At 45.0% G+C, this 24,684-nt stretch overlaps 1 pseudogene; it reads right to left on the bottom strand.

Annotated features, from left to right (window-relative positions):
- Positions 1-20,214: 20,214 nt before the first annotated feature.
- The window catches only part of LOC123120211 (putative disease resistance protein RGA4), a 17,210-nt pseudogene continuing 12,740 nt past the window's right edge, over positions 20,215-24,684 (bottom strand).

Genomic DNA, 24,684 nt, shown 5'->3' with positions numbered 1-24,684 from the left:
GTTTCTGAACCCAGGGTTCTCTTTCCTTACCGTGCTTCCTAGCAACAAAGTCGCCTTTATCATAACGTTGATTCTTTGATTGTGGGTTATCAAGATCAGCAGCAGGTTTAATCTCTACATCATTGTTATTGCTAGGTTGAGCATCAACATGAACATCATCATTAAAATTATCACTAGGTTCATGTTCATCACCAGATTGTGTTTCAGCATCAGAAATAGAAATGTCATTGGGATTCTCAGGTGTGTCAACAACGGGTTCACTAGAAGCATGCAAAGTCCTATCATTTTTCTTTTTCTTCTTTTTAGAAGGACTAGGTGCATCAACATCAGTTCTCTGAGAATCTTGCTCAATTCTCTTAGGGTGGCCCTCAGGATACAAAGGTTCCTAAGTCATTCTACCCCCTCTAGTCATAAATCTAACAGCATTATCATTCTTCTTATTATTTAATTCATTAAGCAAATCATTTTGAGCTTTAAGCACTTGTTCTACTTGAGTGGTAACCATAGAAGCATGTTTACTATTGAGTTTAAGTTCACCTTTAACTCTAGACATATAATCACTCAAGTGTTCAAGCATATCAGCATTGTGTTTCAGTTGTCTACCAAAATAAGAATTAAAATCTTCTGGCTCAACCATAAAATTATCAAACTCATCTAAGCATTGGCTAGCAAACTTAGTAGGAGGGATTTCAGCTTTATCATATCTATAGAGAGAATTTACCTTTACTACATGTGTCGGGTTATCAAGACCATGAATCTCTTCAACAGGCGGTAAATTAAGACCATGTATTTCTTCAGTAGGAGGTAAATTCTTAACATCTTCAGCTTTAATACCTTTTTCTTTCATAGATTTCTTTGCCTCTTGCATATCTTTAGGACTAAGAAATAGAATACCTCTCTTCTTCGGAGTTGGCTTAGGAGTTGGTTCAGCAAGTGTCCAATTATTTTCATTGGTCAACATATTATTCAATAGAATTTCAGCTTGATCAACAGTTCTTTCCCTGAAAACACAACCAGCACAACTATCCAGGTAGTCTCCGGAAGCATCGGTTAGTCCATTATAAAAGATATCAAGTATTTCATTTTTCTTGAGAGGATGATTAGGCAAAGCATTAAGTAATTGCAGAAGCCTCCCCCAAGCTTGTGGGAGACTCTCTTCTTCAATTTGCACAAAATTATATATATCCCTTAAAGCAGCGTGTTTCTTATGAGCAGGGAAATATTTAGCAGAGAAGAATAGATCATATCCTGGGGACTACACACACAAACAGGATCAAGAGAATTAAACCATGTCTTAGCATCACCCTTTAATGAGAACGGAAATAATTTAAGGATATACTAGTAGTGAGTTTTCTCATCATTAGTGAACAGGGTGGCTATATCATTTAATTTAGTAAGATGTGCCACAATAGTTTCGGATTCATAGCCATAAAAAGGATCAGATTCAACCAAAGTAATTATCTCAGGATCATATTTCATTCTAGCATTCAGAGATTTTTCTTTCAGCTTAACTAATAATTTCTTAAGATCACTTCTAACATTGCAGGCAAGAAATTCTCTAGCAGTTTCCTCATCCATAACATAAACCTCAGGCACAACAGGCAATTCATATCTAGGGGAGAATCTTCATCATCACTTTCATAGATATTATCAGTTACAATAATTTCATTCTCTCTAGCCCTAGAAAGTTGTTCATCCAGAAATTCACCTAGTGGCATAGTAGTATCAAGCATAGAAGTAGTTTCATCATAAGTATCATGCATAGCAGAAGTGGCATCATCAATAACATGCGACATATCAGAATTAATAGCAGAAGCAGGTTTAGGTGTCGCAAGTTTATTCAAAACAGAAGGTGAATCAAGTGCAGAGCTAGATGGCAGTTCCTTACCTCCCCTCGTAGTTGAGGGATAAATTTTGGTTTTCTCGTCTTTCAAGTTCCTCATAGTGACCAGCAGATATAAATCCCAAGTGACTCAAAGAATAGAGCTATGCTCCTCGGCAATGGCGCCACAAAATAGTCTTGATAACCCACAAGTATAGGGGATCGCAACAGTTTTCGAGGGCAGAGTATTCAACCCAATTTTATTGATTCGACACAAGGGGACCCAAAGAATATTCTCAAGTATTAGCAGCTGAGTTGTCAATTCAACCACACCTGGATAACTTAATATCTGCAGCAAAGTATTTAGTAGCAAAGTAGTATGGAAGTAACGGTAACGGTGGCAAAAGTAACAGTAGCAGTATTGTAGTGATTGTAACAGTGGCAACGGTAAAGTAACTAAGCAAAGAGCAATATGTGAAAAGCTCGTAGGCATTGGATCGGTGATGGATGATTATGCCGGATGCGATTATTCATGCAACAGTTATAACATAGGGTGACATAGAACTTGCTCCAATTAATCAATGTAATGTAGGCATGTATTCCGAATATAGTCATACGTGCTTATGGAAAAGAACTTGCATAACATCTTTTGTCCTACCCTCCCGTGGCAGCGGGGTCCTATTGGAAACTAAGGGATATTAAGGCCTCCTTTTAATAGAGTACCGGACCAAAGCATTAACACTTAGTGAATACATGAACTCCTCCAACTACGGTCATCACCGGGAGTGGTCCCGATTATCGTCACTTCGGGGTTGCCGGATCATAACACATAGTAGGTGACTATAGAGTTGCAAGATAGGATGAAGAACTCACATATATTAATGAAAACATAATAGGTTCAGATCTGAAATCATGGCACTCGGGCCCTAGTGACAAGCATTAAGCATAGCAAAGTCATAGCAACATCAACCTTAGAACATCGTGGATACTAGGGATCAAACCCTAACAAAACTAACTCGATTACATGATAAATCTCATCCAACCCATCACCGTCCAGCAAGCCTACGATGAAATTACTCACGCACGGCGGTGAGCATCATGAAATTGGTGATGGAGGAAGGTTGATGATGACGATGGCGACGGATTCCCCTCTTTGGAGCCCCGAACGGACTCCAGATCAGCCCTCCCGAGAGAGTTTAGGGATTGGCGGCGGCTTCGTATCGTAAAACGCGATGAATCCTTCTCTCTGATTTTTTTCTCCCCGCGCACGAATATATGGAGTTGGAGTTGAGGTCGGTGGAGCACCAGGGGGCCCACGAGGCAGGGCGCGCGCCCAGGGGGGTAGGCGCGCCTCCCACCCTCGTGGACAGGGTGTGGGCCCCTGGCCTTGATTCTTTCGCCAGTATTTTTTATTATTTCCAAAAATAATCTCCATGAAGTTTCAAGTCATTCCAAGAACTTTTATTTCTGCACAAAAATAACACCATGGCAATTCTGCTGAAAACAGCGTCAGTCCGGGTTTGTTCCATTCAAATCATGCAAGTTAGAGTCCAAAACAAGGGCAAAAGTGTTTGGAAAAGTAGTTACGACGGAGACGTATCATGAGACCAAGCTAGTTGATTTTGTTCCCGGCGATTCATCCAAGCAGTTCAGCATCAGTGTTAATCTGGATCCGAAATAGGAAATCCCGCTCATCGAGTTCATCTGTGAGAACCGGGACATCTTTGCATGGAAACCTTCTGACATGCCAGGTGTACCGAGGGAACTCGCTGAGCACACTCTTAACATTGATCCTAAGTTTAAACCGGTAAAGCAGTTTCTCCGCCGCTTCAATGAAAAAAGGCGTAAGGCTATTGGTGAGGAGGTAGCCCGGCTCTTGGTGGCTGGGTTTATTGTTGAAGTGTTTCATCCTGAGTGGCTGGCTAACCCGGTGCTGGTACTTAAGAAGAATGGCACTTGGCGCATGTGTGTGGACTACACGGATTTGAACAAGGCTTGTCCGGCTGATCCTTTTGCTCTCCCTCGTATTGATTAGATTATTGATGCTACGGCGGGTTGTGAGCGATTGAGTTTTTTGGATGCTTACTCTGGTTATCATCAGATCAAGATGGCAGTTAAGGACCAGGAGAAGACAGCTTTTATCACTCCCTTTGGAGCCTTCTGCTATGTGGCTATGCCTTTTGGGCTCAAGAGTGCCCAGGCGACTTATCAGCAATGTGTGCAGAATTGTCTTCATAATCAGATTGGGCGCAATGTTCACGCTTATGTGGATGATATTGTGGTGAAGTCCAGAAAGCAGGAAACGTTGATAGACGATTTGAAGGAAACTTTTGATAACCTCCGAGTTTATAAGATGATGCTTAACCCGGCCAAGTGTGTCTTTGGTGTACCGGCGGGTAAGCTCCTGAGCTTTTTGGTGTCTAACAGGGGCATTGAAGCTAATCCGGAGAAGATCCAAGCCATTACTTCTCTGGCTAAACCAGCGTGCATTAATGACGTTCAACGTCTGGCGGGTCGTATTGCAGCGCTGAGCCAGTTTATAAGCCGGTTGAGGGAGAAAGCTATCCCTCTATATCAGATGATGAAAAAGACAGATAATTTTGTCTGGAGTGATGCCCCTAATGCGGCGTTTGAGGATTTGAAAAAACAGTTAGCCGAGCCACCGGTTCTTGCTGCTCCCATCGATAAAGAGCCATTGTTGTTATATGTGGCTACCAATGCCCGGGTTGTTAGTGTGGCTATTTTGGTGGAATGAAAGGAAGCAGGCAAGGAATACCCGGTTCAGCGGCCGGTTTATTACATCAGTGAGGTCCTTATTGAGTCCAAACAGAGATATCCGCACTGGCAGAAGCTCGTGTATGGGGTGTTCATGGCCAGTCGAAAGCTTAAGCAATATTTCTTGGGTCATCCCATCACAGTGGTCAGTTCTTCTCCCTTAGGGGATATCATTCAAAACAGAGAAGCCACAGGCCGGATGGCCATGTGGGCCATTGAGCTTGGGCCTCATGGTTTGAAGTATATGCCTCGCACGGCTATCAAATCTCAAGCACTGGTGGAATTCATCAATGACTGGACAGAACTGCAGATGCCTGAGGAAAAGCCAGATAATACGTACTGGACTATTCACTTTGATGGGTCCAGGCAATTGGAGGGCTCGGGGGCTGGAGTTGTGCTAGCTTCCCCTCGATGTGATACATTTTGTTATGTTCTCCGTTTGATATTCCCTTGCACTAACAATGCAGCTGAGTATGAGGCATTACTCCACAGTCTTCGGATGGCTAAGGAGATGAATTTAAGTCGGGTTAGGTGTCTTGGTGACTCGGATTTGGTGGCTCAACAAGTCTCTGGTACTTGGGATTCCAAGGATCCACTCATGGCGGCTTAGCGACGAGAGGTGGATGCTACTGCTGGTCATTTCAAGGCTTATCAGGTTGAGCATGTTGATCGGCGCAAAAATGAAGCGGCGGACGCTTTAAGCCGGTTGGGTTCTCAACGTAAACCGGTACCACCTAATGTCTTTTTGGACGTTCTTCATAACCCGTCAGTCAAGTTACCCACAGAGGAGGATTTGGTTGTGCCTGACCCGGAACCTCAGTTGGTGGCGGCTCTTCATGTTATCCCGGATTGGACAGTCCCATATTTGGTATATATGACACGGGGCGAGTTACCTGAGGATGAAACCTTGGCCAGGCAGATAATCCGGCGGTCCAAGTCAATGACCATTGTCAACGGGGAATTGCATCATTGCAGCATCACAGGGGCGTTTCAGCGTTGCGTGTCTCCTGAAGATGGTTGTGAGATTTTGCGTGAGATCCACGAAGGAGATTGTGGTCACCATGCCGGTTCAAAATCCCTGGTAGCCAAAGCTTTTCGTCATGGTTTCTATTGGCTGACGGCTCATGCCGATGCGGAGGACTTGGTCAAGAAGTGTGATGGTTGTCAGAAGTTTTCCCGTCGAGCTCATGTTACGGCTCAAGAATTGAGGATGATTCCATCACTTGGCCGTTTGCAACTTGGGGGCTAGATAAAGTTGGACCCTTTAAGAGGTCCAAGGATAAAAAGACCCACCGATTGCTGGCGGTTGATAAGTTCACTAAGTGGGTGGAGGCAGAGCCAGTCAGCAAGTGTGATGCAGCAACAGCGGTTCAATTCATGAAGAAGGTGATTTTCCGGTTTGGCTTTCCACACAGCATCATAATAGACAATGGCACTAATCTCTCCAAGGGTGCTATGAAAGGATTTTTTCAACGAGAGCATATCCGGCTTGATGTGTTGTCAGTTGCTCACCCTCAATCTAATGGTCAAGCTGAGCGAGCTAATCAAGAGATCTTGAGAGGCATCAAGCCCCGGCTTATGGTTCCTTTGCAGAGGACGCCGGGTTGTTGGGTAGAGGAGTTGCCTTCCGTGTTATGGAGCATTAATACCACCCCCAACAGATCTACAGGTTACACGCCTTTTTTCATGGTTTACGGAGTAGAGGCAGTTCTCCCTAGTGATATCCGGCACGACTCGCCTCGCGTGGCGGCTTATGTTGAAGCGGACAATGAAAAAGCACGTCAAGAAGCACTGGACCTGTTAGATGAGAAGCGGGACATAGCAGCGGCTCGGTTGGCGATTTACCAGCAAGATCTGCATCGTTACCACGGCCGCCGGGTTAAAACCAGAACTTTTCAAGAAGGCGATCTGGTGCTCCGGCTTATCCAGCATCAGACTGATATGCACAAGTTATCCCCACCTTGGGAAGGACCCTTTGTGGTTAGCAAGAATCTGAACAACGGGTTATACTACCTTATCGATGTTTGAGAGCACAAAGACTCACGTAAATCGGAGGAGGAGACCCACCGGCCGTGGAATATTGCTCATCTTCGGCCTTACTACACCTGAGCCACAGGCTCTCCTTATGTACATATTTTCAACAATGTATATATTATGATCAATATAATAAACCGGCATCCCTGCTCAATAGGGGCCTCTGTCGTTCTTTCTCCAAAAGTTTTTTGATTACATGGGGGCTTCCGGCTTATGCATGAAGTTATGATTACCCTTTGAACCGGCTGATAAGCCAATTGACAAAAAAACTTGGGGGCTTACTACCCAGGTTAAAACGGGCCAAAGAGAGTTTGTTAAACACAGCTCAAACATAGGTACCCCTTGGGCACAACCCACAATATCACTTGGGGGCTTGGTCGTATTCGAACCATAGCTACACCTCTTGATTGGCATAAGGCCACCAGGGAAATCATTTGGGGGCTTGGTCATATTCGAACCATAGCTACACCTCTTCATTGGCATAAGGCCACCAGGGAAATCACTTGGGGGCTTGGTCGTATTTGAACCATAGCTACATCTCTTGATTGGCATAAGGCCACCAGGGAAATCACTTGGGGGCTTGGTCGTATTCGAACCATAGCTACACCTCTTGATTGGCATAAGGCCACCAGGGAAATCACTTGGGGGCTTTGGTCGTATCCGAACCATAGCTTAAACCCTCTTGATTGGTGCCACACCACAATTATGACTATTTAAATCCTTCTTGATTTTTTAGGTTTATAATGCTTCATGAGTATAATTTACCTATGTTTATTAACCCGGCCTGGCCTTTGACTATAAGTCACCAGTAAGAGGTAAACTAATGTCCGGTGTTTATTGATCCGGCCTGGTTCCGTTCATAAACCAGCAAATAGATGATAATTATCAGTATTCAAGTTTTGGGCTATCACCCTTATTATACTGGCTTGCTAAAGCAGCAGTGTGATAAAATATCACAGGTATGGTATATCTTAAATTATATATGGCTATTTTTATGCCTAGCAATGGTTATAAACTATGTTATTGGGCAAGATAACCCGTCTAGCGGTAAACCGCCAGGACACTTATTTATTAATGGCAGGAGCAGGTTCCATAGTGCTAAGTATCATAAGCAGACATAGCATATCTTAGCATGGCGGATTAAGAGTGTCATGCAAAGTGAATATGCACGATGGCATAGCAGACCAAGCGTTTAAACTAGCCTATTACAAGGTGCTTTGATGCCCAAAAAAAAATTGTTTTCAACAAGTGTGGCAGAATGCAGAAGCTAAACCGGCTCCCGGATTATGAATCTTGGCTGGGCTGGCTTGAAGGTTGAGGATCATCCTGCACCGGTTCATCCTCCTCCTCTCCACCCAGTGGCTGGAAGTCAATGGTGGCCCAATCGATCCCAGTTAAGGCCTTGAATACAGCTTCATCACTTATAAATGTGGAAGGTTCAACATCAGGGGCGTAGGTGTGCTTACGGATTGGCGGAATAAGCGTTGGAGCATCATAGGTTGGCGGGTTAACTCTCTTGTTGTCAGCATCATAAATCGACTGATAATGAGAAATATCGGTGTCTTCAGCCAATTTGCTAGCCAATGGGCGCATTTCCTTCGTCAAAGCTTGGAGGTCATCATTACCGAAGTCTGACCCGTCCTCCTTTATGCTTGGATAACCGTTTCCCACGTCAGCCGGATCAAGATCAGGTATCCATGCTTTAGCCCGAGTTACCGCGGTCAGAGCACCTGCCCTTGCAGTTGATCTTTTTAATTCCTCAAACCGGGCAAGCATCATCGACAGCCTCTCTAATGTTTCCTTGCTCAAGGTTGGGGGCGGTTTGTTATGAGAGGCGGTACAGATGATCCGTTGTGCGCCGGTATATAATTTCTCTATAAGAGTATAGGCAGCCTTTAATTTCTTCTGCATGTCGGAGCCAAGATGAGTAATGCGAGATCCTGCATCATCACAAACATTGGTAAACCGGCAGTTTATGGGATAATACATGTTTAAAGCTTAGGAAGAGGCTCTTTACCAAAAATAGCAGAATTCATGGCGTTTATTTGCCGCTTCAAGCCAGTCAGCTCTTCTGTTACCGGATTAAGGGCCGCTTCAGCGTCCTCAGCCCTCTTCAGCAGAGTTGCTTTCTCTGTATCCCAGACAGCCCACTCACTTTTAAAGCTCTCCTTCAGTTTCTCCATGGCTGCTAAGGCACTGGTCAGCTCCTCTTTGGCCTTGGAGGTTTCTGCTTGTTGGGACTTGATATTTTCTTGAAGGTCGGCGGTTTGGGATTCTTTTTTGCTCAGCTCAGCCTACAAGAGACATGTACTTTATGAGTTAACAATACATATTTGAAGTACCAAGCACATAACAAGTTATCCACTTGGCACTTGGGGGCTAATGCCTATTGCTTCTTATCAAAAACTTTTACAAGTCCCAAGCTCAATACAAGCATTATTCTTGGCACTTGGGGGCTAATGCATATTTGCTCAAGGATAAAAGTCCCGGTTCATCTTGAAAAGATAAACCGGCCCTTGGGGGCTACACAAGTGAAATTGAAGGATTAATACTCTAAAGTACTGGTTCATCTTGAAAACATACACCGGCCCTTGGGGGCTACGCACGCAAAAGTTGAAGTATTACAAAAGTCCCGGTTTATATTGGTATTATAAACCGACCCTTGGGGGCTACTGGAGTTGATATTATAAATTGGATAAAAGGGAAGAATAATTATGCAGAGTTAACGGTATTTACCTCATATCGCTCCTTCATCATGTTCACTAAGCTGGCTTCATAGTCGCGGCTTGTGTACACGCGGTTTAAAAACCCAGAATGGATATCTTGGGCGCTGAGGTGGGCATAGTTTTCCAAGTCTGCTTTCCATTTACCCTTATCAACAACAGAGACTTCTTCTTTGGCACTATTTTTTGACAGAGCAATGGGGTTGCCAGGAGTTGTGTAGCCAAAGCCAGTAACTACAACATCATCCGCTTTGTCTTTAGCAGTTTTGGCTGGGCTTGGCGGTTTATCAGCAGCTTTAGCTGGGCTTGGCGGATCAACAGCATGACCCGTTGGATCATTTTCCATCTGTTCAACAAAGGTTTCATGATCTTGCAGTGGCGGATCATCAAGAATAGCATCAGCATTTGGCTCAAACTGTTCTGGGGTCTCCTCCAGTTCAGTGGCCGGGTTATCATCAGCCGATTTATTCAACTTGGCCTTTTTGCTGGGCCTGGGTTTGGCACTGAAAGGAACAAATACAAAGGTTGGTACAATGAGCAAATATAAAGTATTAAGGGTTAGTTTAAACATGCTTACCCAGGAACAGTTTTGAGGGTTGGAAGTTGCGTCTCTGTTGATTCGCCAGAAGAGGAATGGGAAGTTCCCTGATAATTTGAATCAGACGGATTAAGAGGTTGCCGGAAATAACCCACCTTAGGATAATGTGTGTCAGAAGTATAAGAGACCTCTGGGCGACGTTTACAAACCGGCGTGTTTGGTAAACCGGAAGAAGTTACCACATGGCCGCTATGCCGGGTTGTGCGGCGAGCTTCGTGTTGCTGTTTCTTCAAAAGAAAGTTTGGATCCATGTGAGCTAGAGGGTGAGAAAATCTTACTTTCCGGTTTGCTTGACGGGTTTTCGGAGTTGGCTGAGCCGGAGGAAAGAATAATTACCTCTACGTCACCAGCTTGGCTAGCCTCTGCGTCCTCCTGAAAATAATCATTATCAATAGGATGTATGAAGAAGGAACCAAGTGAATCAAGTTCTACCTCTGACTCATGATTTTCATCGTCATCATCAAAGTTTAAATCGATGGAGTTGGCGGTTTTCTTTTTGGCAGGCTTCTTGGTGACCTTAGTCTTGACACGAGGGGTTTTCGCCGGTTTATCCCGCGGCTTCTTCTTCCAGAACGGATCATCACCCTGTCAAAGATTAACAAAGGTCATGAGGATGTATTAAGAAGATCAGATTAAAATAGGAGTTATGCAATTCTTACAGCTGGTGGTTTATTTGAAACACAGAAGGGACTAAGCCATGTTTTACTGCAGACAGCCACCGGTTCATCGAGTATCTTCTTGATAGCTTCAGTGATTTCAGCGTCAGTTAGCTGAATGTCAGTGTGCCGTTGAGGGTCTTTCAAATCCCCTGTGTACTCGAACATTAAACCGGGGCGACGGCTTAAAGGCAAAATGCCCCAAGATATCCAGCAATGAACAAAATCAATGCCTGTTAAACCATTAGCCACAAAGGCTCTGAGCTTTGAACGCTGTGGTGCATATTTGGCCCGTTCCTTTGCAGTCAGCCTTTGGGGAAATGGATGTGTATTGGTAAGCCGGTGATCACGATAACCCGGCAGAGGATTCTCGTCAACCAGAGACGTATTTCGGCAATAGAACCAAGTCTAATTCCAGTCTTTGGGGTGATTATGATGCTTGGCGTGAGGGAAGCTGACATCTTTCCTTTTCTGAATTGAAACCCCGCCAAGTTCAGTATTGGGCCCATCTGTAAATTCAGTACGGCGGTTTAAATAGAAGAAGACTCTGAACAGTTCAACGGTGGGTTCTTCTTGCAGATAAGCATCGCAAAACACTTGAAAATTACAAATTTTGGACACGGAGTTAGGTCCAATATCTTGAGGGTGGAGTTAGAAGCTAGCAAGCACATCACGGAAATTTTTTGATCCGGGAGGGCTAAACCCTCGACCCAGATGATCAACGAACACAATCACTTCTCCATCCTTGGGCTCAGGAGGATTTTCTGGACCAGGGACTCTCCAGTGGATGACTTCCTTTTTTTCTAAAGCGCCAGTTGTGACGCACCCGTTCAGTTGTTCTTCCGTAACCCGGGAGCGAACCCAGTTGCAAGCATAAAAAGACTTGGCCATTTATTTGACAACCTGAAGGAAGGTTTGTGCCGGTTTAAGGTTCATGATTGACAAGCATGAAGCGTCACAGGTTAAGAGATAGTGTTAAAGCAGGCATAATTGTTAAACCGGAGGTTGATGTTGTCAGAATTACAATGACAAGCGATTGGCGGTTTAAGAGGGGACTAATGGTACCTGGCGGGTTATCATTTTCTAAAAGTTAAACCGCCTACATTGGTATTGAAGGTACAAATCTGAAATAACTAAGTAATGGAAAAACAGGTTCCACAAGTTGGCATTATAGTTTTGGATCTACCATGTGTCAGAAAATGAAAGTATATTCAGACCTAAATATTGATAGCGAAGCAGTTGATAAAGGTTCAGATTGGAGTTTCTGCTTAAACGGGATGCACTGATGAAAAAAAGGACTATGGCCATCCCTATACAAGTTAAATATGGAGGTTTGATTCAAAGAACCACTGCGCAGTGACGAACACCGACGAACACCGATGAATGCTCAAACCCTAAAAGACAGATCTACGATGGAAGAAAGGGAGGCTTACTGATGCTGAAGCAACAGCGAAGAGGCGCCGCCGCGATTTTCTGGTGCGTTCAGGATGATGCAGCGGCCGGAGTTGAGGTCGAAGACGAGGCCTGACGGCGGCGGCTGAGTTCGAAGCACAGGGGCGACATGAGGAAGACGATGAGACGAAGAGGCACGGGGGGGGGGGAGTGAAAATGACCCCGGGCCCTATTTATAAGGTGAATGGATAAGTGGCAGGCGCGGGAATCGAGGAGGTCGAAAAACGGATCTGTAGATATGCAGACGCCTCGATTTTTGGAGATTCATTAAAGGAGATACATTAAAAAATTGGGTTCAGTGTGAAGTTAATGGCAGATGACGTCACGAAGGATTATCATGGTCTGGGAAGATGACATCACGGCGGGTTACAAAGTGTTGAAGAAGGAATTTTCCTATGTACTGAAGATTGACATGAACAAGTTCAAGTCAATCTGGGGCCTAATGTTGGGGATATAACTATTGAGTATAAACCGCCCAGGAGGGGCCGGGTTATACTCATAGTGAGTTATTCATATTGAAGCCCGCGAAGACAAGGAGTATGGCGCTTTACGGAGGAGATTTAACAAGAAGGCCCAAGGCCCAAAGGCGGATTAGGGCCCGTAGATGTAAACTGCCATATGATGTATGACTTGTGTTGTAAGATAGGAAAGGGTAGAAACCGAGCCGGACACGTTTATGAGCTGGCCGGGATTCTGTAAACCGCCGGGCGTCAACCTGTGTATATAAAGGGACGACCCGGCGGCGGTTTAGGGACAAGAAACATCAGATCGAGAGCCAGGCTTAGCGTATTCGCTCCCTGGTCATCGAAACCCTAGCAATACCACCGCAACAGGATTAGGCCTTTACCTTCCCGCAAGGGGCCGAACCAGTATAAACTCCTCGTGTCCTTTGTCTTGTTTAACCCCTTTAAGCTAGCTACATTGCGATGGCTCCACGACTAAGTCCTCACACTACGACATCTGCCATGACAATTCCACGACAGCGGCTCATAGAGGTCCGGAATACTGTCACCATCGGAACAGCCCCCAAGCCTGCCGTCCTGCAGCTGATACAACGAAGGATTCTCGCCCGTGGACGACTCACCATCAAAATAGATGGCCGTCTCACCGCCAGACACGGATCCTTCCTCAAATTCTGCCCCATGGATGAATCCAACGAAAGCACGCTTCACGGCGGGTTGAACTCGGGCGAGTCGTGCACGCTGAGCCGTCTCGATGATGTCGGTGCAGATGTCCGGCTTAGGGCCCGGTTCGCCGATCTTGCCGATGAAAACGTGAATTCCGTCGAAGAGGACCCGGTACCCGTACTCAATTGAGCCGGCCTCGGGGCCCCAGCCTGCATCGTCGATGTAGAGCTTGCCGCGATGACTCTTGGTCATCCGTCCCACATCAGATCCCTTGATTCCTTCGAAGTTCCCCTTCAAGAACTCGAAACCACCGTGCGATAGCCCCACGGTGGGCGCCAATTGTCGTGGGATTGTCACGGCAGATGTCCTAGTGTGAGGACTTAGTCGTGGAGCCATCGCAACTAGGTTAACTTAAAGGGGTTAAACAGGACAAAAGACACAGGAGTTTATACTGGTTCGGCCCCTTGCGGTGAAGGTAAAGGCCTAATCCAGTTTGAGGTGGTATTGCTTATGTCTCGATTACCAGGGAGCGAATACGCTTGACCTAGCTTTCGATCTCTTCTCTCTTGCCCTAAACCGCCGCCGGGTCATCCCTTTATATACACAGGTTGACGCCCCGTGGCTTACAGTCCCGGCCGGCTCATAACAAACAGTCCGGTTCGGTGACCAAATATACATGCCTTACAATACAAGTCATACCTACATGGCGGTTTACACTTATAGGCTTTAAGCCGCCTCTGGGCACTGGGCCTTTAAACGAGTCTTCATAGTGACCCGCCACTTTAAGCATCTTTATGGACTTCATCTTGATAAACCGCCTTAGCTTAACCCGGCCCCTTCTGGGCGAGTTAACTCAATAGTTATATCCCCAACAGTAGCGCTTCTTGAAGAACGCGCTACCGTTCGTTACTAGCAGCACGCCTCCGTACACGCGCTACTACTATTATTACTTGTTTTATTTTTATTTTTTATGTCGTATTCATACACCATTATACAAGTTTTCATACAGTAGCAATTTAGAGATTGTTTTTACATCATAATGAGTTATTACATCACTGGGTGAAAGAACCGTGGATTAGTTTCAAGTGGATGGATCCTTAGGTGAAAGATCCATGACTTGGTCACTTTGAATCCATCCACTTGAAACTAATCCGCGGTTTCTTTCACCCAGTGATGTAATAACTCATCATCATCATCATCATCATAATATCATTAACAACTTATCATCATAATACATCATTGTCATATAACAACTCCTCATGATCATCATTTCGTCCATGAGACATCATATAACAACTTGGTCACTAGTCATAATCACAACTCCTCCTCATCATCATCATGAGTATTAGCTAGGACCTACTACCCTCTCTAAGGTAAAATAGCATAAAACAAGATAGGCCCTGACGCTCCATTATGGAGAATGGATATTATCCTGTCTCCAATTCTTGCGCTTCGCACAATGTTGCTTCCAAGTAGCTCTCTATGATTGTCCATACATTTTTTCCATTCTTTGATTGTCATGTCTTCATGGGTTTTACAAATCCAGTATGAATAGCGGTGAAGCCTAGGATGACCTGGCCGTAAGCAAACAACATCAAGGCGACCTTTCGGAAACATCAGATCAGGCACACAATCATTCGGGATTTTCTGTTGAAAACCATAATAATAACGTCGTAGTTAGCAATGTAGTTTAGCTTTAGAAGAATTTATGCAAAAGATGCACGGATGTCGTAATAGTAAATAATCTTACAATGCCATCTCCATGGATGTTACCGTAGTTCAACACGTGCAATAGTGGCACGTATTGACCGTAATGTGCAGGAGTTTCATAATTGATATTGTAATTCTCAACATCAATAATAAATGAGATAAGAATCTTTCTCCTGATAAGTTAATTCTGCGCCATCGGTGTAGTAGGTTCTGTCTACCATCTTCCGTACATTTTTTGAAGAATGAAAATAAGTTGTCAACTATTTTGAAATAAACAATATGAATTACTTAATAAAATCGTCTCAAGCTTCTTCTCCTCGAGTTTGATGAACTTCTTCATAGGCACAGGTTGATCCAGTTTCTATGTATATTGAGCTTCATCCAACAATGCATCATTGTGAAGGCTTGCAGTCTGTTCTTTGGTACAACATGCACGCACGTCCGGACTAGACAATGAAATGATCAACAAGTTGCAACATTGAGCAAATCAATGAAATGACCAATCTCCAGAGCAACAAGAAGCAAAACTTACGTGCTCTTCAAGTGAAGCACCCCTTGGCCACCTTTTTCGCACTTGTGCATACGCATCACAACTGGTTGGCAACAATTTGAATGTATACCATCGATGAAGTAGTGATTTCACACAATCATGGATCACTTCCACGTTGTAAGGCGCGTAGCACTTGTGCTCATTGAACCATACACACACTTTGCCAAAATGTCGCATTATGCTTCATGCCTTGAAACTCCACACTTTAGGCCAATCATGCATCGCACAACAGTTCATCCTTCTTCACAGAGTACGCAGCCATCATGTTTCCTTCAAGTCAACAATGACAACATCAAAATATTCTACCACATGGTATTTGTCCGAACACTTACTGGGCATGGCGTCTGCCAGGGACGGTGGTGGCAGGGGCGGATGGTACCTGGGTGCCAGCAGGGTCAGGGGTGGAACATCGGTGTAGGCCAAGGCGAGAAGGCGTCTGGCTAGAGTGTCGTAGTCCGGTGAGGCCTGGGCGGCAGCCAAGGTGGTTCAGTGACGGCGTAGCTCTCCGAGGGTGTGGATACAAAGCACGGGAGGAGGGCGGACTGGAGGAAAAAGAAACTTGGGTGGGGGGTTTGGGTGCACCGGGCGTGTCTAAGTCCGACGTGGCGAAGGTCTGGTTTGTTGGATCTTGGGCATCCGGACTAGTCTGGACGTTTTTCTTATGTCCGCAGTTTAATGGAAAAAATATTTGGACCGGATGGTCTGAACATTTGCGGGCGGTTTGGTGATCCGCGTTGGAGTTGCCCTAACCCTCTCTGCGACTCTACCTACAATTAATCAATTCCTCCTGAAAAATCTCAACCGTCACTGTAATTAGAAGGGACAAGCAAGCTTTTGGTCTCACACATTGGACACTGGTCTTGGTCTAAGCATCCACTTCCCACATGTTGTTTGTCACGGTCGAGTTCCACATTGGAGGCTACATTTCGTCGATAACAAAAGAAGCTGCACACACTCAAAGCAAACCAGCAAACGGTCTTGTAGCCTTGTTGACTTTCACATCGATCTTCATGGCCTACAAAACTGAATATATAGTGGCGCCCCTGCATCCACACTCACTTGGTCAGTCACTATGAAGCATCATCACTTTGCATGCGCTCCAGAGAACCATCGGCCATGTACGAGTACAACGAATACACGTCACCAACAGTGTATCTGTCTCAGTAGGCTACCTGGTAGTACTTGCTCATCAATCGACTCCCCAGATTAATTTGAAGGGTTGTTGCAGCACCCAAGTTTGCACGTACTGACTGAAATGTGTTCGCAAGATCATTCATTCAGGCAATTGATGCCCTCAACAATCTCTCACGTACTAAACTGAAGACATTTGCAGAAATAAGCAACGAGAGTCCAGCACAAACTCTACCCGGTTCCTATTACAACTCCAAATCCTAACTTGTAACCTGACCTGAACATATGTTCGACACAATTACAACAGAATGGAGCTTCTTCTAATCCACTCGCGGGTTGAAAGGCAGCGAGGCTGCAAATTGTACTTATATATAACTGAACCGAGATGAACATGAATTCTTCTTTCCCTCAGATTCTTGAATTCAGAAAGTATCATCCGGCAGAACATTGGAATCTCGTCAGCAGCACAAGATGGATGATCTGATGAACAAGGAGTTAAATTGAAGTAAATTAAGAAGCCGGAAGACCTTTCAGACGTCACTGAAGCTTTTTGTTAGTAGCTTTCTTTTGAACAACAACAGGCTTAGGATAGGAAGCATTCTTGAGACAGAGCCGTTTCTTCCACTAGTGCAGCCACTACTCGTAGAGAAGTCTGTTGCGGTCACTATCACTGATAACAAAAAAAAAAATGCTTTCAGTATTCAAGAACAAAGATATTTCTTTGCAGCGAAGTAAATAATTTTAATAATATAGCATGCAGTTGAAGTGTTACATACTAAAAATGGAATCATATCCAAAGATGGAAAAAGGAGACATCAGTAGCCATGGCAATAAAACCGCAACACAGTTTAGGGTAAATCATCTTTCAATAAAATACTAAAACTACACCATCTTGGAGATAGAAAACCAAACTTTCTATTGAAAGGATTCTCAAGCATAATTCCAAGCTTAATAGCACCAAAATAATGAAATACAAGGTACATGCTGCTAAAAGGACAACTAAAACATAAGCATATTCTCCTTTTCTAATTCTCAGTTCTCCGATACTTATCTAGTGAGTCTGAGGCACCATAATTCCATAACTGACACGAGATTTTGCAATGTGTTGGCCACTATATATGGATGCCCATGTTTCGTAAGGTTAGTTTGTCGATCATATTTCGTGCAATACGCAGGGACTGCTTTTTTTATCCTTGTTTCGTGATAGTGAGACACATGAAATACGTCACAACGACCGACAACGATCTCTGATACATTATCTCAACGCCCCTCTTTCTTTTAGGCTTGTAGTTTCCATTATGAAACTAACGGGAAACGGGTTATCACAATTCAAAAGGAGAAATGCAACAAGAAAAAACCAATAGGCTTTGGCTGGCAGTTTACATTTTTCATGCATTCAAGCACAACCCCCTCATATATATCATGGCAAGATATAGAGATGATGTCAAGAAGAACCAGCATTCAGAGAAAATAAGGAGGATTTTTCGACCAAGGGCAATGTTTTAATATAAGATGCCAAATACACCCGGCCTCTGATACAACACAATATCAAAGACCTAGTCAAGACATTGAGGATGTACACAAAAGAAAAAATGAAGAAGTAAAAGCAAAGAGGGCTGATGCGGCCAACGCAACAAACAAGCATCAACACCACCACTGTCCTCGACAACGCAAGAACTATGAGAAAGGTTCTTCGGAAACAATGTCTTCATGAAGGGAACAACGCCGAAGCGCCGTTGGCGGATCCAACCGATAAAGGTCGGATCCTGGATTTTCACCCCGAGAGCACGTCTGAGGAATCTCTGAAGCAATGTCTTCAACAAGGATGCGAAGCATAAATGAGAGAGTAAACCATGGACAAATTAGTTTGGGCATTGCATTGCTGCTCTCACGATCAACCATGTCGGCCTTACCTTCCCCTGCACGTCGTTCTGCTCTTCTCCATGAGGAACGTTGTCTCACTCGTGGTGCTCGGCTTCGGAAACAGATTGCACTTCTTGCGGGCCATCCCCCTCTTGCACCAACTGCCGGCCCGACCCCTCCTACCTGCTACTTTATGTGGACGATATTGTCTGCTTCCTCATTGGCGTTTCTTCCAGCTATTATCTCGCGCCTGCAGTCTGAGTTCAAACTCAAGGGTCTCTGTCCCCTCAATTTCTTCCTTGGCGTCCATGTTCGTCGCACACCAACTAGTTGTTTTCTCCATCAGGAAAGGTACGCCGAGGAGCTTCTAGACCAAGCTGCTATGTCCAATTGCAAGCATGCTTCAGTCAACACCAAACCCATGGAATCCGCCACTGTCGGTACGGATTTTCACGACGCCACATTTTATCGCAGCATGGCCTTGGAGCTCAAGTATTTAACGTTAACACGTCCATACATTGCCTATGCAGTCGGTCCTCCAGATGCATGCTACCAAAGATATACATTGGGCTCTTGTTAAGCAACTACCGCGTGGGGCGTGGTACCTTAGCTTAAAACCATGGGATAGATTGTATTTATCATGAGAACAAATACAGCAAACACCACCATCGGCTAGGTGTGACCATCGAAAGTCAGACCTAGGGTTTTCACCCTGAAGCTAGAGGCCCGATATTTGGAGAGCACCACCAATTTGAAGTCGTTGTATGTTGCCGCCGCCACTTGCCAACGAAGATGATGCTACATGGAGGGCGCACTACTCACTTACCATAATCACGAGCAACTAAAATCCAAAGGGTTCCATGGTGGGAGACAACCGCTCGCGTGAACCATGGCGAACCCCACCACACGATCAAAGACATGCCTGTGAACACGAACTACTACACCACACAGAGAGCTGAACGTCATCATGGGAGCTTCAACATGTCGCACGCGTGCCCCAGAGCCATTGCGGTAGAGACGTCGACCGACGACGCCTAGACAAGGCAAGTCATCATAGCGGCATCATCACCACGTCACCACTTCGTGGCACCATTCTTGCTGCCTCAACGCTGCAGCCACCGCCGACAAGAAGGGGCACGCGAGAGCCCCTCCCCCACCCCGAACCCGGGGAGCAGCCCCGGCGCCGGCCAACAGGCGCCAACGTCTCTAGCCCCGCAGAGCTGACGAACACCACGACCGTCCACCGCATGGGCTTTGCCCAGCGACGTCCTACTGCAACGGCGAGGAGGGAAGGAATGGGTGAACGAGGGTGGTGGTGGCAGCCCTGCCTCCCGTGTCATCCTAGGTGAGGAGTGAGGACGATGCTGGGACCTTGGACACAGGGCCGGAGGGTAGGTAATAGGGACCAAACTGGGCCACGTCCCGTCCTTGTCTTTGGATTTCCTCTTAGGAATTGGCGCGAATTTGGCTCAAAAACATAGATGATCCATCGGGCAAGCTATTAGCCCGTCCTTGACCCGTTCTACAATTTCTGTCACGCTCCGCCACTGATTGGACGAACCTGTCTTTTGCATGTTGCAGCGGCTCATGTCAATCAGCACAAAAAGGAGGATAAAACATTGATTATCTTTATCCAGAGATTGTAAATTACCATTTTCTGTAAGCCTCTTCGGTGATATTCTTGCCCATGACAAAATACCTATTTCCTGTCATTGGTTTGCAGCAAGATCCGATATCAGTAGGATCCAGCAGTACAAAGACTCAAGCAGTAAATTAAGCAAGTGAGGATGAGAGTGGAAGGGTGGAGGTACCTATTCGTGCATAAGGGATGCGAGCAATCTTGTTCCATTCAGGGCTTCCATACTCTGTTATCTTCTTCTCCAGGTCTGGATGGCGGCATTATGAAAGAACGAGCAACTTCAAGGAGGAGGGCAGACATGGAAGTGACTGGAGCTGCCTAGCACCAATTAGGATTCATTGCTCGAGAGAGCAGAGGTCTTGCATGCTCGGCGGGAGTGATTTCAAGGAATCTACTACGTGTGTAGTCAGCGATCGGAGTGATGTTCGGTTCTGTAGCAGCCATTGTTCAGGTACGCTCTCCATCTCTGATTCATTCATAATTTCCAAATGTTCAGTCCGGCAGAGAGTTTTGAGCGGCTCAATAAGCAGCAAGGACTGCAGATCAATTTTAAGAGAACCTATCTGCAATGAGCTGCCGGATTCCACCAGACGCTCTTCAACGTCAGCAGAACGAGAACCAGATGCAACTCTAGCTACCGAGGACCACCCAACAGCCTTCGTGAGTTTACTGCACCTCAGGATACTTAACCAGCTGAGGGTTGAAAGTGATCCGAGCCCTCCCAAGGACGAGAGGTTCTTGCATCCCTCTATGTACATGCGCCGCAGCGATTTGAGATTCTTGAACACAACCGTGGAAGGGAGAGACACTAGTCCTGGGCAGTTTTGCAGCTTCAGAAAATGTAAGTTGGTGAGCGGTTGAATTGACCCAAGTAGTGCAAGTTCCAGGTCACCACACTGGGCAATAGTTAGTTCTCTTAGTGAAGATGCCACGAGCTTATCTTTGCCATCTCTACTTGCCCTCAGCATTGGGCATTCTGTTATCTCGAGCCTCTTAAGTTCTTTCATTTCTTCAAATGGTATGGCCGCAGTCTCCAGATGTTCACAATAATTAACTGTAAGGGAACGGATAGCTCCCATGTACTGTTTTTGCTCCAAAAGGCTCCCTTCCAGTGAAGTTAAATGAGGACAACTGGTGATACTTACGTAAATTAACTTAGGTGATTTGGACTCGATGCTCTCACTCAATACCTTGCCAATCATAGGAAGTTTGGTCAGCCAAACATCTCGTATTACCAATGATACTAGGCTTGGAGGTAGACTAGGTAATTCCCTCAGTTTTCGGCATTCAGTTACTTCCAAAGTATCAAGGCTTTGAGGTAACAGCAACTCCATGGAGTGACTCCTGGACAAATCAGATAATCGACCAATCTGCTGTAGCTTAGGAAGGTTTTCCAATTTTAGAAGCTTCAACAATACTAAATCGCCAAGAGAGGGAAGGTAGTCCCAATTGATGCAGCTTATCAACTTGAGAGATGTCAGGTTTTTGAGAGAGCGGTTCTCAATCCAAAATGGAACTTTCGAACCCTTACAACCTGCAATTTGCAATACCCTGATATTAACATGTGGCTCAAGGCGGTCAAGAACAAATTCATCCATCACGCTTTGATCAACTCTAGACCACTCAGCCAAGTCATATGTCATGATCTCATCATCTCTAGACCAGTCAACCAAGTCATCTGCCATGATTTGATCAACTCTGGACCACTCTAGACATAAGTTGTTGAGATGCTGCTTGTACTTTAACTTGGCATTCTTAGCTTCTTCAGAACTCTCAACATTCTCAAGGCCCTGCACATCCAATTCTCGAAGATCTTGTAAGCTCCCAACTGCACTTATTTGGGTGCACATTTTTCCTCCTACCCTATAGTCATGTAATTCCTGAAGAAAAGTGAGCCTGCTTATTGGGAAATTACCAAATCCATGCACTCCATAGGATACATATCGCAAGTGCTCAAGGTTCCCTAAGTATCTCACTTCATATGTTTCAGTCTCCAAACCACCAAAACCACAACGAAGTACCATCAAGTGATAAAATTTGGCAACCCCGCGTATCGTGCCTGGTGATATCTGATGCAAGTAGATATAGCGTAGATGTTTCAAGTCACCAAATTTGTCAGCAACACGGAATGTGTTTCTCAGATTTGAATGGAATAGGCGCAATGATTTTGAACTCTCAACAATCATTTCAAGTGCACAAACTACATCATTTTCAACCTCATGGCTACTATGAATGATAATAGTGCGCATGTTCTTAAAATGGAAGAAATTGTTGATTGCATCAGCAGAGAAACTGTGAATATTAACAATGCATAGGTGTCGAACTGTATCCTTCTCATCTTTAAGCTGGACAGGATCATCTATTCTTGCACATTCACCAGAAGACACATTCCTTGCTAAGTCATGCATCAAGTCATGCATTACATAACAATCTTGGTTCAGTCGGCCAGCTCCGCATTTCAGATCAAAGAATGATTTTCTAGTCAGCTGAGCCAAGAACAGCTGTGCAGTATCCTCCAAAGTTTGAGTGCCATTAGCAGGTTGTGAGATCAATCCTGAACCAATCCACAGTTGGACTAGTTCTTTCTTCAGAAATTTGTAGTCCTGCGGAAATATGCAACAGTACCGAAAGCAAATTTGCAGCTCTGTTTGTAGGTGGTAGTAGCTTAATCTAAGAACATTCATAATGTCCTCTTCAGTTCCTTTAAAATGTTCCAATCGTTGATGCAAGAAGCTACTCCAGTACTCGACCGCTGAATTGCCTTGCAAATGATCACCGACAACCTTTGTTACCAAGGGACATCCTCTCAGCTTCCTTGCAATTCGTCCTCCAATTGACTTTAAATCCACATAATTTTCTGGATTCAACCCGGCAAAGGCATGATGAAAGAAGAGCTCGGAATTTTCATCTTCTTGCAATCCTTGTAATATCAGACAGTGATCTCTCTTGACTCCCATCACCTTTGCAGCCATGTCCGCTACAGACTGCATTCGGGTTGTCAACATAATTTTGCTCCCAACAGTGTGTTCTTTTCTCAGAGGAGCAAATAACTTCTCCCATTCGTTTATTTTTTTTATCTTCCCAAACATCATCTAAAACCAGCAAAAATTTAATAGACTTGAGTTTCTTTTTGAGATCTCGCTGTAGTGGTTCCAAATGATCAGCGTTTGGTTTTGTGCCCGTGGCACATTCCAGTATATTTCTTGCCACTGATGTTGCGTCAAAATTTGTAGATACAGTAATCCATATGACCTTAAAATGCTTCAGTATCTCCTCTTGCTCACATATGCTCGGGGCCAAAGTAGTTTTCCCCATGCCACCATGACCAACCACTGAAATAATAGGAATACTATTGGTGGCCCTTGTCACCCCGGTTTCGGCCAGTTGAACTGACGTGTTGGCTAGCCATCCAATAATAGTTCTTTCTCCTTTCCTCGCCCGACGAAAATGGTTGCACTTAATGTTGAACCAGTCTGGCGATCATTGTTCACTGCCTTCTGTGGTTGTTGTTGACCGGTAGAACCTCCAGTGAGATAGTCTGTGAGATTGAGGAAACTCACAACACCTGCAGCAGCCTTATCTAAACGATCAACAGATTTCATTAATCTCTTGATAGTGTCACCATGAGCAATTTTCTTGAGAGTCTTGTTGAAAACGGGGACACTCTTGACAGATCTGACAAGCTTGTGCTTCATCTTACCAAAAGGAGAACCCCATTCACTAACCTTTCGGTCCTTGGCCTTTGCTTCAAGCTCGTAGTATTCAAGCTCGTCGATTGCGTCCTCCGCTGCCTCGACCGCGTCCCTGAGCTGCCAGAGCCACACATCCAGGGCGCTGCTCTGCTCCCTAACACGTTCTGGGTTGACGACATCGAACACCGCCTTTGTGACGCCCGGGTAATTAAGCTACAGTACTCCCACGCTAATGGTGCCACGTTACCTCCGTTACTGTTGCTAATCTATCGTTAGATCAAAACCGGTCCAAAATTCAAAGTTCAAAATCAAACAAACAATAAAAGTTTTCAAATATTAAAACTAAAATGTTCGGGTGGATTCAAATAAATCATGGATAATTATGATGGAGAAAACCACACTTATATAAAATCTTTAAATACTCTTAAATGAATAAAACAGTAGTCAAAACAATTATTGAAATGCCTTTTATAATTAATAAAATGTTAAACTATTCTAATTAGGTGTTAAACATTTTATCGCAGTGGGTTTAGTGGTAGTACTAATTTAGGGATCATTTTGTACTTTACAAAACTAAAATAAAATGAGGAACAAAATAAAACAGTAAGGAAATAAAATAACAAAAACAAGAAAACAGAAAAGTCCTTAAAAAAAATGGGAGAGGCCCCCTGCCGCTCCTGGGCCACGGCCCACCGAACCGGCCCAGCCGGCGCTCCCTTATCCACCCACCCGGTGAAACCTAACCCCCTACCGACGCCCCACTCGCCCCCCTCTCCCCCACGATCCCCTTCACCCCCTCTGGATCGGGATCGGCCCCGATCCCGTCGACCCCGACGCCCAGCGCTCGCCGCCGCCCGGGACCGCCTCGCCGGACCTTTCCCCGCCGTCCTTTACGCCGTCACCTCGCCGTCT

The sequence above is a fragment of the Triticum aestivum genome, chromosome 5D, assembly GCF_018294505.1.
Source record: "Triticum aestivum cultivar Chinese Spring chromosome 5D, IWGSC CS RefSeq v2.1, whole genome shotgun sequence".
NCBI classification, from domain to species: Eukaryota; Viridiplantae; Streptophyta; class Magnoliopsida; order Poales; family Poaceae; genus Triticum; species Triticum aestivum.
This window is presented reverse-complemented; position numbering and strand designations above follow the sequence as displayed.